At 35.4% G+C, this 17369-nt stretch overlaps 1 protein-coding gene across 4 annotated transcripts in view; it reads right to left on the minus strand.

Annotated features, from left to right (window-relative positions):
• The window catches only part of KBTBD3 (kelch repeat and BTB domain containing 3), a 38317-nt gene that overhangs the window by 14341 nt on the left and 6607 nt on the right, over nt 1–17369 (minus strand). Inside the window, exon 2 of one of the 4 annotated variants that reach the window (XM_005611543.4) lies at nt 198–332. The exons of 2 other annotated variants lie outside the window; for them this stretch is intronic. The gene's annotated coding sequence lies outside the window, so the exon portion shown is untranslated. Of the gene's footprint in view, nt 1–197; nt 369–17369 lie in introns of all 4 variants that reach the window. One more of the 4 variants, XM_023644735.2, reaches the window with a different exon arrangement.

Raw genomic sequence — 17369 nt, forward strand, 5'->3', positions numbered from 1 at the left:
GTGAGAGATAATGAGCAGCTTAGGGCCAGTTCTGAAGAAAAGTAAGGCAAAAACGATTGTATTAGAGTTCTCTTGAGAAACAGACCCACTGGACCAATAAGATTATATGAGTATATCTATGTATATAGGATATATTATATAGATGGGAAGTCTACATATATATAAAAAGATTTATTATTTATAAAGCATTGGCTCACACAATTATGGAGGTCTCAAGATCAGCAGTTGAGTTGGAGACCCAGGAGAGCCGATGGTATAGTTCCAGGCTGAATCCAAAGGCCTGAGAACCAGGACAGCTGATGGTATAAGTTCCCGTCTGACAGCCAGCAGGCCTGAAATTCAGGAAGAGCTGATTTTTCAGTTTGAGTCTGAAGGCAGGAAATGACGAGTTGTGTTGTTGAGAATATTAAAAAGAATACATAATTTAGCATATAAAATGTGCTAAATAGGAAGGAAGATAGTATTTATTTTCTATTAGAAATTTAACATAAAAGGCAAGGAACTCACATAAATGACATTAATCAAAAAGTTTATAATTATAAGGTGGTGGGGGGAGGGGCAGAAGCAGCAGCTCTCTAATAATTCCTAGGGCTTAAGAGAAAAGTTGAATACTAGAGCTATTGCAGTGAAGTAGTTTATCTGGAGTGTCAGGATCAACGGAAAGAAGAGAGAGAATTGGTTGAGACTTGAGCCAGACTCTCTTATTGATTCCATGATGACGGAAAGGAATATTTAAAGGGACTAGCCAGGGGTTATTTATACTACACACAAAGGCACACAGATCAAGTAAATAGGCTTCTACATTAGATGGACAGACATGAGTTAATGGGCATTTGAGTATTGTTCTGATTTATTGGTTTAACGGTCTAAAAAGATTTGCTTTGTGATATGGATGTAGGTGCTGAATTTAGATTGCTGTAATCATTACCCAAATTTCCCTCCAAATCCCACCTTTCTCCTCAGTGTATTGGCATGCTCAAGTTTTTCTCATCTAAAACAAAAAATATTTTCTGGAATAGGCATGCTCCTCTAGGCCCCACCTCACTGAACTTTAAAATAAAGAAAGAAATTATACAAGTTTTGCCCATTATTCCCTCTCTAAAGCACTGTAATCTGACCTCTCCCCACCTCACCCACAAAGAACCATCAATGACTTCAGTCCTTACCTTACCTACTTTTCCTCAGTTTTTGAGGATACAGGTAACTACTTCCTACCTGGAATTCTCTTCCCTTGGTTTCCGCCACCTCTCCTAATTGTCAACCATTTCTCTCACTGCCCTTGTGAGTCCTTCCTCAGCTAGAGAACTTCCTCACCTTGTGCCTTCCAAACATTGTATTTTCCACTATATTTTCAATTCATTTACAACCAGCACCTGGTATGTAGTAGGTGCTGCATGAAGAATTCTTCAACTGAATTGCTTATCACTTAAGGTTATTCATCCTTGGTGTTCTATCCTTGGCCCTTTTCTCTACTAATTCTTCTTATTTTCCCTGATTGATTTTTATCCATTTCAATGGCTTTAGTTATCATGTGGATGGAGTCCCCCTTTCATACATTTTCTAGCACCTCTCCTCTTTGATAGCACTTGTCCTTGTTATGATTAAATAAAGTCTACGAATAGAAATTTACTCAAACCAAATTAAGAAAATAGAAAATTTCAAGTTCTCTGCTAAGCCATTCCATATAAGAGTAAACACAGCAGGCTTTAACTTTTAACCACTTGACAAAAACGAATACCTGTGTATAAAGCTACTGTATTAATTTGATACTTGAACATTTCTAATAAAGTTGTTTTACTTATATTTCCATTCATATGAATAAAAATTACTATATACACATATCATTGGATTCACTTCTTATCCATGAACTACGGGCTTCAATAATTGACTTAATTCATCACAAGTTCCAAATTATTTACATATGTATAAATATGCATAAATAATTATGTGTAAATTGTATATACATACACATATAGTAACATTAATTTAAAAGGTTTGGATTTTCTTTTTGGTGAGGAAGATTGGCCCTGAGCTAATATCTGTTGCCAATTTGCCTCTTTTTGCTTGAGAAAGATTGTACCTCAGCTAACACCTGTGCCAATTTTCCTCTATTTTGTATGTGGGATGCTGTCACAGCATGGCTTGATGAGCTGTGTGTAGGTCCGCACCTGAGATCCGTACCTGCAGACCCTGGGCCACTGAAGCAGGGTGCACAAACTTAACCACTACAACACCAGGCTGGCCCTTGGATTTTTTTAATTGATAGTGTGCATATGCATATCTGCCCCATCAGATAGTAAACTCCACGAGAATAGGAGCCACATCTTTGTTACTCACTGTGGTATTCCTAGCAGAGTGATGTAAAATGTAAATCCAATGATATCATGCCTCTCCTACCTAAAATCCTTCTAAACATTCTTCATTAACTAGAGAAAGAAACCCAAGCTCCCTTACACGGTATGTAAGACTTAGCATGAGCCAGTCCCTATTTATCACTTCAGCTTTAATTACCCCATCCCCAATCCTCAACCATCCATTAGGAATGAAGGGGAAATCAAGACATTCTGAGATGAGGGAAAAATGAGAATTTGTCATGAGCAGATTTATTCTAAAAAAGTGGATAAGGAAGTTCTCTAACTAGAAATTTAATAATAAAAGAAAAAATATTGGAATATTAAGAAGGAAGAAAGAACACAAATACAGTCATGCATTGCTTAATGACCAGGACAAGTTCTGAGAAGTACGTCCTTAGGTGATTTTGCTGTTGTGCAAATATCATAGAGTATACCAAAGGGAACAAAATTTGCCACCCCAAAATGTGTCTCTTTAGCATAGGGGTTATTTTAGCTTTTTATTTTTAAGAAACAAAAGATTCAGGAAGTTTTCTTGTTACCTCCCCTTTAACTGCCTAAAAGAATTCAGATAGAAAAACCTGTCTCAGGAAGCCATCTATCACATCAGCATAACATGAACCAGGTGGTAGACAAGGAGGAACCTAGAAAAGGTGTTTGCTGGGCCCCCTCTGTGCTCTTCTGTTTCTGTGGGGCCAAACTCATTTCCCAAACGTTTGCTCCTTTTTACCTACCTGTGAATTGCTTGCCTTCCTTGTGAAGTCCCTGACTCTTCCCACCCCCAACATCTTCTTTTGTCTTTAGCTGAGAATGGTATTAAAGGTGAGGGCTTTGGCCATTTTAGCCAGTTACTCAGTTTTCCTGGATTTCTCCCACGTGTACCTGTTAACAAATTTTTGTTTGTTTTTCTTCTGTAAATCTGTCTCACGTCAATTTAATTCTTAGGCCAGTCAGAAGAATGGAGAAGGGTAGAGGAAAACTTCTTCTTCCCTACAGTACTTACACAAATCTAGATGGTATAGCCTACTACACACTTAGGCTATATGATATTAATCTTATGGGACCACTGTCATATATGCAGTCCATCATTGACCAGAATGTGGTTATGAGACATATGACAGTAAATGGAAAGGTATTCTGTGCTCATGTATTGGAATTAATTAATAAAGAATTATTAATAAAGAATTAATATTGCCAAAATGTCTATACTACCCAAAGCAATCTACAGATTCAATGCAATCCCTATTGAAATTTTAATGGCATTTTTCACAGAACTAGAACAAATAATCATAAAATTTTTATGGAACCACAAAAGATCCTGAATAGCCAAAGCAATCTTGAGAAAGAAGAACAACGCTGGAGGTACCATTGTCCCTGATTTCAAACCATACTACAAAGCCATAGTAATCAAAACAGGATGGTATTGGCATAAAAGCAGACACATAGATCAATGGAACAGAACTGAGAGCCCAGAAACAAACCCATACATATATGAACAATTAACTTATGACAAAAGAGCCAAGAACATACAATGGGGAAAGGACAGTCTCTTCAATAAACCGTGTTGGGAAAACTGGACAGCCACATACAAAAGAATGAAACTAGACCACTATCTTACACCATACACAAAAATAAACTCAAAATGAATTAAAGACTTGGATGGAAGACCTGTGATCATAAAACTGCTAGAAGAAAACATAGGTGATAAGTTCCTTGACATTGGTCTTAGCCCTGTTTTTGTGGATCTGACTCCAAAGGCAAGGGACAGAAAAGCAAAATTCAACAAATGGGACTACATCAAACTAAAAAACTTTTAAAACTAAAAACTTTAAACTAAAGCTTAAAACTAAAACTGTAAACTAAAAAGCTTTTACATAGCAAAGGAAATCATTATCAAAATAAAACAATCTACTAAATGAACGAAGATATGTGCAAACCATGTATCCTATAACAGGTTAGTTAACATCCAAAATATATAAAGAACTGATACAACTCAACAACAACAAAAAATCTGATTTAAAAAGGGGCAGAAGATTTGAATGGACATTTTTTCAAGAAGACATACAGATGGCCAATAGGCACATGAAAAGATCCTCAACATCACTAATCATTAGAGAAATGCAAATCAAAACCACAATGAGCTATTACCTTGAACTTGTTACACTGGCTACTATCAAAAAGATAAGAAATAACAAGTGTTGGAAAGGATGTACAGAAAAGGAAACTCTCATTCACTGTTGGTGGGAATGTAAATTGGTGTAGTCATTAAAGAAAACAGTATGGAGATTCCTCAAAAACTTTAGTATAAAACTACCATATGATCCAACCATTCTACCTCTGGGTGTTGATAAATAAATGGCAAACAACAGGAAATACTGGAATATACGAGGAAGCCATATGGTGTAAAACTAACTTGGCCTGACCTTGTTTTTCCGAAAGGGCCTGACGTGGCCGTTGAGCATACATTGTTATATTGCTTTAAGTATTTACTATATCATGAAGACAAGAACAATGCCTTTTAAGATAAAGAAAGATGCAACTTCCCCCACATTGGCATTTCCTTAAAGATAAGCATCTCTCCCTAGGCTAGGGATTGATTGCTGACCTGCTGTGACCACCCAGCTGCAGACCACTGCTAGCTGGTGTGTTCATCAACTGCTGTGTGAATTGCTGTCTTCTGACTGTTGTAAAAGGGACATTCCAATCATTTGTGATACATGTGCTTTGATGGTATATAATCACTCTGTACACTCCTACTTCTTTGGAGTGCTCCATTCCTTTGTGAAAGGACTCTCCCGGGCTATATGGTGCTCAGATCTGGCTCATAATAAACTCACTCCCAATTTTGATTTATAGATTGGTTATGGATTATTTGTGTCAACAGTATTTACCTGAATAATACAAAAACACTAATTCAAAAAGATATATGCACCTCTATGTTCACTATATACATCATTATATACAATCATTATATACAATATTCATCATTATATACAATAATCAAGATATGCAAACAATCTAAGTGTCCATCAATGGGTGAACTAATAAAGAGGATGTGGTATATATACAAAATAGAATATACTCAGCCATAAAAAAGAATGAAACCTTGCCATGTGTGACATGGATGGACCTTGAGGGTATGACACCTAAGTGAAATAAGTCAAAGAAAGACAAATTCCATATGATTTCATTCACATGTGGAATCTGAAAAAACAAAACAAGTGAACAAACCAAACCAAACCAAACTCATAGATACAGAGAACAGACTGGTGGTTACGAGAGGGGAAGGGGGATGGGAGAAGAGTGAAATGGGTAAAGGGGATCAATTATATGGTAATGGACGGTAACTAGATTTTTGGTGTTGAGCACTTTGTAGTGTATACAGGTATCAAATTACAATATCATAGACCTGAAACTTATATAATATTATATACCAATTTTACCTCAATAAAAAAAAAAGAAATCAAAAGGTCAATAATATTTTGTGACGTGAAAACTATGTGAAATTCAAATAGTAATGTCCATAAAGTTTTATTGGGATGCAATCACACACACAAAAAAAGAATAAAACAAGAAAGACTAGAGAAAGAGTAATAACCTGGTTAAATACAATAGACTTTCTGTCTCTCCCTGATTTTTCTAAATTATGTTTGATGGTTGAAGCAAAAATTATAACACTGCCTAACATGGCTCTCAATGTACATAAAAGAATTACATAAAACAATTATATTATGAGGATATGAGGGAGAGTAAAGGAAGCAAAAGGGCATAAAGTTTCTACACATTGCTTAAACTGGTAAAATGCTGACACTAGTATTGTCATAAAATATACATTGTGTGTGTGTATATATATCCACACACATACATGTATTACATATATACGTATAAATAATGTGACTGCTAGAACAACCACTCAAAAATCTATACAAAGAGATATACTCATAGCCACTCGAGCTGAATCAAAATGGAATTCTAAAAAGGTTCAAGTAACCCACAGGAAGGCAAAAAAAGAAACGAGAGACATTATAAGAGAGAGTAAGCAGAAAACAAACAAAAAAGGACAAGTACTAACAAATCAATAATTGCACTAAATGTAAGTGGTCTATATACACAAATTAAAAGACATATTAGCAGAGCAGATTTTAAAAAATGACCCAAATTTACGCTTTCCACAAGTAACTCATTTCAAATACAATGGTATAAGTAGGTTGAAAGTCAAAGGATGGAAAAAGATATAACATACATGCATTAACTAAAAAATTTTTTAAATGTGTGGCTATCTTAATATCAGATAAAGTAGACTTCAGTGAAGAAAATTATCAGGAACAGAGAGGAATGTTACAGAATGTCAATCTACCAAAAAGACACAGCAAACCTAAATGTGTACGTATCAAACAACACAGCTGCAAAATATGTGAAGCAAAAACTGACAGAACTGAAATGAAAAATAGACAAATGCACCAATATTGCTGGAGACTTTAACACCCCTCTCTGAAATTAATAGAACAAAAGAAGAGTAAATCGGCAATGATATAGAAGAACTCAACAACACCATCAACCAACAGAATCTAATTAACATTTATAGAAAACTCCATCTAACAAGAGAATACATTATTTTCAAGAGCCTATGAAACATATACCAAGAGTGACCATTTCCTGACCCACAAAATAAACCTCAAATGATTTAAAAGAATTGAAATCACACACTATGTTCTCTGACCACAATGAAATCAAACTAGAACTCAATAAGAAAAAGATAACATGAAAATCTCCATGCACTTGGAAACTAAATAACACACTTCTAAGCAATCTATGAATCAAAGAGAAAGTCTCAAGGGAAATTAAAAAAAAAAACATTGAACTGAATAAAAATGAAAATACAACATATCAAAATGTATGGGAGTAGCTAAAACAATGCTGAGAGGAAAATTCACAGCACTAAGTGCTTATACAGGCATATCTTGTTTTATTGTGCTTTGCTTCATAGCACTTTGAAGATATTACATTTTTTCCAAGATCTTCCTCCACAAAAAGATTATGCTCACTGAAGGCTCAGATAATGGTTAGCATTTTTTAGCAAGTATTTTTTAATTAAAGTATGTACATTTTTTTAGACATAATGCTACTGCACACTTAGTATTTAGAAACATAACTTTCATATGCACTGGGAAACCAAAAAATTCATGTGATTCACTTATCGTGATATTTGCTTTATTTTGGCAGTCTGGAACTGACCTCACAGTATGTCCAAGGTATGCATGTATTAGAAAAGAATAAAGATCTCAAATCAATAATCTAAACTCCTACATCAAGAAACTGGAAAAAGAAGAGCAAAGTAAACTCAATGTAGACAGAAAAAAGGAAATAATAACAAGCAGAAAGCTATGAAACTGAAAACAGAAACTGCAGAGAAAAACCAATGAAACAGCTTATTCCTTGAAAAGTTCAATAAAATAGAGAAATCTCTAGCAAGACTGACAAAGAATAAAAGAGAGAAGACACAAACCACTAATATCAGGAATGAAACATCAGAATCATTACAGACCTTGAAGACATCAAAAGGATAAGGGAATACTATAACAATTCTACAGATAACAATTTGATAGTGTAGATGAATGGACCAATTCCTCAAAAAACGCACATTACAACAACTTATCAAGATAAAATGCAAAAGGAAATTAAATTTATCAAAAGCATAATGAAGAATTAATACCAAAGCTATACAATTTCTTCTAGAACACAGAAGAGGAGGGAACACTTCCCAACTAATTTTATGAAGTCAGTATTACTGTGGTATCCCAGACAAAGATAGTACCAAAAAAATCCCAAAAGTACAGATCAATATCCCTTACATGTATAAATGTAAAAATTCTTTAAAAAAATTAGTGAAAATCATTCAGGAATTTATAAAAGGAATTATACACTATGACCAAGTAGGTTTATCCAGGAATGTAAGCACGGTTCAATATATGAATAGCATTCAACGCAATCCATCATTTTAGCAAGCTAAAAATGAAAAATTACATGATTGTATCAATTGACACAGTAAAAACATTTGAAAATCCAACACCTATTCATGACAAAAACTCTCAGCAAACAAGGAATAGGGAAGAACTCCAACTTGATAAAGAACATCTATAAAAAACCAATAGCTAACATCATAAATGCTAAGAGACTGAATGCTTTTGCTCTAAGATGAGGAAAATGGCAAGGATGTCCACTCTTACCACTGCTATTTATCATAGTAATGGAAGCTCTAGTCAGCACACAAAGGCAAAAATATTCAATGAAAGACATAGACACTGGAGAGGTAGAAATAAACTGTCTCTATTTAGAGAGGACAAGATTGTGTATGTAGACAATCCCAAGAAATCTACAAAAAATTCAGGGAAACTAGAATAGCTAACACAATTTTGAAAAATGATAATAATGTGGGAAGAATCAGTCTACCTGATTTCAAGACTTATCATGCAGCTACAGTAACATCAAGACTGATATTGGTGAAAATATTGACACATAGATCAGTGGAACAGAATATATAACTAAGAAATAGCTCCACTCAAGTAAAATCAACTGATTTTTGAGCAAAGTTCAAAAGAAATCCAATGGAGTACAGACCTTTTAACAAATAATGTTGAAAGAAATGGATATCTACAGGCAAAAGAACCCCCAAAAAAACCTTTGACAAAAAAACCCTTTGATCTAACATCATACTTCATACAAAAATTAACTAAAAATGCACCATACACTTAAATATAAAATTTAAACCTATAAAAACTTTGAGAAGAAAATATAGGAGCAAATCTTTGAGACCAGGGATTGGTCAATGAGTTCTTTTGTTGTTAGTGCAGTCAAACTGATTCCAACTCCTAGTGACCCTGTAAACAACAGAGTGGAACCCTGCCTCATCGTTTTGTGCCACCCTCTCACCTTTCGGCACTATACCAGACAATGATCCATGCTATTCACAGGGTTTTCATGGCTAATTTTTTCTGAAGTGGGTGTCCAGGTCCTTCTCCCTAGTCATCTTAGTCTGGAAGCTCTGCTGAAACCTGTCTACTATGGGTGACTCTGCTGTATTTGAAATACCAGTGGCATAGCTTTCAGCATCACAGTAACATGCAGCCACCACAGTATGACAACTGACAGATGAGTGATGTGGTTCTCTGATGAGGAAACAAACCTGGGCCATGGTGATGTTAGGACCAAATCTTAAGCACTAGACCACCAGGGCTGGCTGAGTTCTTAGTTATGACATTAAAAGCATAGTCCATAAAACAGAAGGAGAAAGTTGATAGATTGAATTTCTTCAAAATAAAAACATTTTCCTCTGCGAAAGACCCTGTTAAAAGGATGAAAACACAAGCTACAGGCTGGAAGAAAATATTTGCAAATAAAATCTCATATAGGATTCTTATCTACAATATATAAAGAACTCTCAAAACTCATCAGTAAAAAATCAAATGATCCAATTAAAAGAAAGGCCAAAGACAATGAAATATTTCACCAAAAAGAATATACATACGGCAAATAAACACACTAAGAATGTTTAGCATCATTAGTTATTATCACAATGCAAAATTAAGACCACAATGAAATATCATTACCCATCTATTAGAATGGCTAATATAAAGTGATAACACCAAATGCTTGAGAGGATGCAGAGTCACTGAATCACCCATACATTGCTAGCAGGAATTATTTGGCAGAATCTTAAAAAGCTAAATACAAGACAGTGACCCCATCTGGCCAGGGAACTCAGTGGGCAGTTCTGCCTGATTCAAGACTCCAAACAATGTGGCCTTGGACCCTGTTTTGCCACCTCAGCCAGGCAAGAAAGCTACTTCCGAGTGCTGTCTACTGCTGAGTGCAATGCCCAGTCTTGTTAGCCAGAAAGTCTGGCTAGAGCACCCAGGAGACTGAGTAGCCTAACAGTACTTGTGTGGAATGCCAAGCCAGAGACTGCCCAGCTGATGACTCCATCTAGTCAGGGAGCTTGATGCACAGTTTTGCCTGATTTGGGTTCCTGGCAAGCAAGCCATACTGGCTGTGGAGCCTGTTACACAGCCCTGCCCAGGCTGGGAAGCAAATTTGAAGCCCTGACTAGGGCTGAATATTCCTCCTGTCCTGCCCAATGATGAAGCCTAACCAAAATACCTGGGCAGCTGCATAACACAGTCTACATCCATGCTGACACTTCCACTCAAGCAGAGAGCCAAGCCAGCGGTCTGTCCATCTGCAGAGCAAAGCTGGTGATACTGTCTGAGCTGGGAGCTTGGTGGGCAGCTTTTCTGTTTTCAGGTCCTCAGCAATCAAACCTAACAACTCTGAAGCACATTCTATGGTTCCACTCAGGCAAAGAAGCAAATTTGCAGGCCTGCCTAACTGCTGAGTATAGCACCAGTCCCATTTGACTAGGGACATTGACCAGAGAATCAGAGCAACTAAAGAGCCCATCCTACAATTGTACTTGGGCAGAGAACCAAGGGAGTAGTTTTATCCAAATGTTCCCAGATGGTGGTACCCACCCTGAACTCAGCTCAGTCAGTGGCCTTACCCAAAGAGAAACCTCAATATCAAGCCCCACCTGCCCAAGGATGCTACCAGCTGACCTGTCCTGAACCCCAAGCTGAGGTTACTGGTGAAAGACTGTCTCTGGAGAAGTCAACTTGTAAAGTATGGAAGAGGAGACCACTTACTCAAATGCATAGATACCAATGCAAAGAATCAAAGATCAGAAAGAATCAGGTAAACATTATACCAGCAAAGGAAAGTAATAAAGCTGTAATAACTGAACCTAAAGAAATGGAGAACTATGAACTCTCTGCAAAGAATTCAGAATAATGCCCTTGAAGTTTATAGTAAACTACATGAAAACACAGACAACTAAATGAAATTAGGGAAAAAAATGCATGAACAAAATGAGAAGTTCAACAAAGAAATAGAAACTGTTAAAGAAAAAAACAATAGAAATCCTAGAGTTCAAGAATACAATGACTGACCTGAAGGGAGAGGTTCAACACCAGACTTGATCAAGCAGATGGAAGAATCAGTGAACTAGAAGATAGGTCATTTGAAATTATTCAGTTAGAGAAGCAAAAAGAATGAAAAAGAGTGAAGAAAGACTACAGGACTCATGGGACACCATCAATAGAACAATACATGCATTATGGGAATCCCAAAAGGAGAAGAGAAAGAAAAAGGAACAGAAAGTGTTTTTAAAGCACTAATGGCTGAAAACTTTCCAAACCTGGGGAAAGAAATGGACATCCAGAGTCATGAGGCCCAAAGGACCCCAAATAAGTTGAAATCAAAAAGGGCTACACAGAGATACATTATAATTAAATTTCCAAAAGTCAAAGACAAAGAAAGAATTTGGCAAGCAAGAGGAGAACACCACATCATAAAGAATAACCTACCCCCATGAAATTAGGAAAAATTAGACTAAATTAGATCCATTAAGACCATGGGTAGATTTCTCAACAGAAATTTTGCAGGCCAGGAGAGAATAGGTTGATACAATCAATATATTAAAAGAAAAAACCTGTCAACTAAGAATACTATACCTAGCAAAGCTGTCCTTCACAAAGGAGTAAAAGATGATGATTTTCCTGAACAAACAAAAGCTGAGAGAATTCAGTATTAGTATTCCTGCCTTACAAGAAATACTAAAGGGAGTCCTTCAAGCAGAAATAAAAGGATTCTGATTAATATTATAAGAGCATATGAATGTAAGTGTAAAACAGGTAATGGTACATATCTAGTAAAAGTCAGATTCTCTAGTATTGCAATGATGGTATACAATTCAGTTACAACTCTAGTTTAAAAGTTAAAAAAACAAATGTATTAAAAAATAACCATAGGGGCTGGCCCAGTGGCACAGAGGTTAAGTTCTCAGGTTCCACTTCAGCAGCCCAGGGTTCACCGGTTCAGATCCCAGGTGCAGACAGGACACTGCTTGGTAAGCCATGCTGTGGTAGGCGTCCCACATATAAAGTAGAGGAAGATGGGCATGGATGTTAGCTTAGGACCAGTCTTCCTCAGCAAAAAGAGGAAGACTGGCAGCAGGTGTTAGCTCAGGGCTAATATTCCTCAAAATAAATAAACGAATGAATGAATGAATGAATAAAAATAACGTTAACTACAGTAATTTGTTATTGGATCCACAACATAAAATACACGTAAACTGGAACATCAATAACCTAAAATGCAAGAAAGGAGAGGTAAAAATGTAAGACTTACGTATGTTATCAAAATTAAGTTGTTATCAGCTTAAAATAGAATGCTATAAATATAAGATATTTTATGTAAGCCTCATGGTAACCACAAAGGAAAAACCTGTAGTAGTCACATAAAAGATTATGATAAAGTGGTCAAAGAATACTGCTACAAAAAGTCATCAAAAAATGAAGAAGACACCAAGATACAAAAGAAGGAACCAGGGATCTACAAAATGGTCAAAACACACTTAAAATTGCAACAGTAAGTCCTTACCAATTAATAATTCCTTTAAACATAAATGGATTAAATTCTCCAATTAAAAGACAGAGAACGGCTGAATGGATTAAAAAACAAGATCCAATGATACGCTGCCTACAGGAGACTCACTTTAGTTTTAAAGACACTTGTAAACTCAGAGTGAAGAAATAGCAAAAGATATTTCAAGCAAAGGGTACCCAAAAGAAAGCAGAGGTAACTACAGTTATACTGGACAAAATAGACTTTAAGCTACAAATGGCCAAAAGAGGCAAAGCAGATCATTATATAATGATAATGGGGTCAATCAATCAAGAAAATACAACCATTGCAAATATTTATGCACCCGACATCAGAGCACCTAATATATAAAACAAATACTAACAGAATTAGTAATAAACAGTAATACAGTAATAATTAAGGACTTTAATACCCCACTCTCAACAATGGATTGATCATTCAGAGAATCAACAAGGAAACGTAAGATTTGAACAACATTATAGACCACATGGACCTAACAGGCAGATACAGAACATTACATCCAACAACAGCAGAATATTCATTATTCTCAAGTGCACACAGAACATATTCTGGGATAAAGTATATGTTAAGCCACAAAACAAGTCTTACCATAAGAAGACTGAAATCACACCAACTATGTTTTCTGGCCACAATCTTATAAAACTAGAAATCAATAACAGGTGGAAAACTGGAAAATAGGCAAATATTTGAAAATTATACAACACACTTATGAATAACCAATGTATTAGAAAAAGGAAATAAAAAAGTATCTTTAGATAAACAAAAATGGAAACACAACATACCAAAACCTATGAGATGAGCAAAAGCAGTTCTAAGAGAGAAGTTCATAGCAATAAACACATACATCATGAAAAAAGAAAGACCTTAAATAAACAATCTAATTTTACATCTCAAGGAACTACAAAAAGAAGAACAGAACAAGCCCAAAGTTAGCAGAAGTAAGAAAATAATAAAGATTAGAGCAGGAATAAATGAAATAGAAAACAAGAAAACAATAGAAAGATGGATAAAACTAAGAGTTGATTCTTTGAAAAGATATAGAAAATTGACAAACTTTTACCTAGACTAACCAAGGAAAGAAAGGACACAAATAAATAAAATTATAAACGAAAGAAGAAACATTACAATTGGTACTACAGGTACCAAATGTCCTAAGAAACTACTATGAACAATTATACACTAAATGGACAAACTAGGAGAAATAGATAAATTCCTAGAAATATACAACCTCTTAAGTATGAATAATGAAGAAATAGGAAATATGAGCAGACCAATTACTATGAGATTGAATCAGTAATCAAAAACCTCCTGATGAACAAAGGTCCAGGAGCAGATGGATTCATAGGTAAATTTTACCACACATTTGAAGCAGAATTAAGGCCAACACTTCTGAAACTCTTACAGGAAAATAAAGAGAAAGGAACACTCCCAAACTCATTTTACAAGGTCAGCATTACTGTGATACCAAAGCCAGAGAGGGCCACAGCAAAAAAAGATAACTACAGGCCAATATCCCTTATGAATATAGCTGCAAAATTCTCAAGAAAATACTAGCAAACTGAATTCAACAGCACATTAGAAGGATCATACACCATGATCAAGTGGGATTCATTCCTGGGATGCAAGGAAAGTTCAATATACACAAATCAAAAAATGTTATTAAACATATTAATAGAAAAATAAAAATCATATGATCATCTTGATAGATGCAGAAAAAGCATTTGACAAAATTTAACATCCATTCACGATAAAAACTCTCAACAAATTGGGCATAGAAGGAAAGTAACTAAACATAATAAAGGCCATATATGACAAGCCCACCGTCAAACTCAATGGTGAAAACTATAAGACATTGATGAAAGAAATTGAAGACACAAATAAATGGAAAGATACCTTATGATCATAAATTGGAAGAATTAATATTTTTAAAATGTCCATACTCCCCAAAGCCATCTGTAGATTCAATGTAATCCTTATTAAGATTCCCAAGGCATTTTTAACAGAAATAGTAAAACAATCCTAAAATTTGTATGCAACTATCACAGAGCCCGAATAGCCAAAGCAATCCTGAGAAGGAAGAACAAAGCTACACATATCACATTTCCTGATCTTAAACTACATTACAAAGCTATAGTAATCAAAGCAGTAAGATACTGGCATAAAAACAGACACACAGACAAATGGAACAGAATCGAGATCCCAGAAGCAAACTCACACATATACAATCAACTAACATTTGACAAAGAAGCCACGAATACTCAATGGAGAAAAGACAGTTTCTTCAGTAAATGGTGCTGGGAAAATAGGATATTCACATGCAAAGGAATGAAACTAGACCCCTGTCTCACATCACTCACAAAGAATTAACTTGAAATCAACTCAAGACATAAATGTAAGACCTGAAACCACAAAAATCTTAGAAGAAAAATAGGGAATGATCTCCTCGACACTGGTATTAGAAATAATATTTTGGATATGACATCTAAAGCACAAGCAACAAAATAAAAAATAAACAAGTGGGATTACATCAACGTAAAAAGCTTATGCACAGTAAAAGAAAATTAAAAAACTGAAAAGTCAACCTATGGAATAGAAGAAAATATTCTCACAGCACACATTTGATAAAGTGTTAATACCCAACATAATTAAAGAGCTCATACAACTCAATAGCAAAAAACTCCAAATAATCCAATAAAAAAATGGGCAAAGAGGGGCCAGCCCCACGGCCTAGTAGTTAAGTCTGGCACACGCTTCTTCGGCACCCCAGGTTTGGGTCCCAGGTGTGTATTATACCACTTGTCAGTGGCCATGTTGTGGTGGTGACCAACAAACAAAATAGAGGAAGACTGGTACAGGTGTTAGCTCAGGGCCAATCTTCCTCAAGTGAAAAGACAAAGATTGGCAATGGATGTTAGCTCAAGGAAAAGCTTCCTTGGGGGAAAATAAAAAGGCAAAGGACATTAACATACATTTTTCCAAAGAAGATATTCAAATGACCAACAGGTATGTGAAAAGGTGCTCAACATCACTAATCATCAGGAAAATGCTAATCAAAACCATGACAGATTACCTCACAACTGTCAGCATGGCTACTGTCAAAAAGACAAGAGATAAAAGTGCTGTTAGGGATGTGGGGAAAAGGGAATCCTTGTGCACTTTTAGTATGAATTGTAAATTGGTACAGCTAATATAGAAAACAGTATCAAGGTTCCTCAAAAAAGTAAAAATAGATCTACCATATGACCCAAGAATTCAACTTCTGAGTATATAGCCAGAGGAAAGTAAATCGCTATCCTGAAGAGATTATCTGCACCCCCATGTTCATTACAGCATTATTTACAATAGCCAAAACACTGAAACAACTTAAATGTTCAGGGATGGGTGAATGGCTTAAGAAAATGTGATATATATACAAATATATATATGATATATATGTGTGTGCATATATATATACATATGTGCGTATGTGAGTGTATACACACACAGTGGACCAGTACTAAGCCATAAAAAATGAATCCATTTTTTGTCGCCATTTCCAACAACATGAATGGATCTTGAGGGCATTATGCTAAGTAAAATAAGTTAGATAAAGACAAATACTGTATGATCTCACTTACATGTGGAATCTAAAATAAAACCAAACTCATAGAAACAGAGAACAAATTGGTGTTTGCCAGAGGTGGGGGTGCTGGGCAGGGGAACTGAGTGAGGGTGATCAAAAAGGTACAAACTTCCACTTATAAGATAAGTGAGTTCTGGAGATATAATGTACAGCGTGATGATTATAGTTAACAATATTGCATTATATATTTGAAAGTTGCTAAGAAAGCTGATCTTAGAAGTTTTCATCAGAAGAAAAAAATTGTAATTATGTGAGGTGATGGATGTTAACTAAACTTATTATGGTAATCATTTTGCAATATACACATATATCAAATCATTATGCTGTACACCTAAAATTAACACAATGTTATATCAATTATATTTCAATAAAACTGGAAAAAAAAGCTAAACACACACCATATTATCCAATAATCATGCATCTCAGCATTTCCCCTAGAGAAATAAAAACATGTACTCACATAAACTTGTACATGATTTTTCACAGCATCTTTATTTACATAGTCAAAAACTGTACACAACCAAAATGTTGCTCAATAGATGAATGAGTTTACAAACTGTGGTACACCCATATCATGGAATACTACTCACTATTAAAAAGGAACAAACTACTGATATACAGGACAACTTAGATGGATTTCAAGGACATTATGTTGAGGGAAAAAAGCCAGTCTCAAAGGGTCACATACTGTATAATTCCATTTCTGTAACATTCTTGAAATGACAAAATTATAGACATGGAAAACAGATCAGTGGTTTCCAGGGATTGAGGACTGTGGCATGGGTGGCCGGGGGTGGTGGAGAGAGGTGGGTATGCAAAAGGGAGACATTTGTAGCCATCTATAGGAACTCGTAATTTGGTAGTTACAGGAATCTACA

The sequence above is a fragment of the Equus caballus genome, chromosome 7 (assembly GCF_041296265.1).
Source record: "Equus caballus isolate H_3958 breed thoroughbred chromosome 7, TB-T2T, whole genome shotgun sequence".
Taxonomy (NCBI): Eukaryota; Metazoa; Chordata; class Mammalia; order Perissodactyla; family Equidae; genus Equus; species Equus caballus.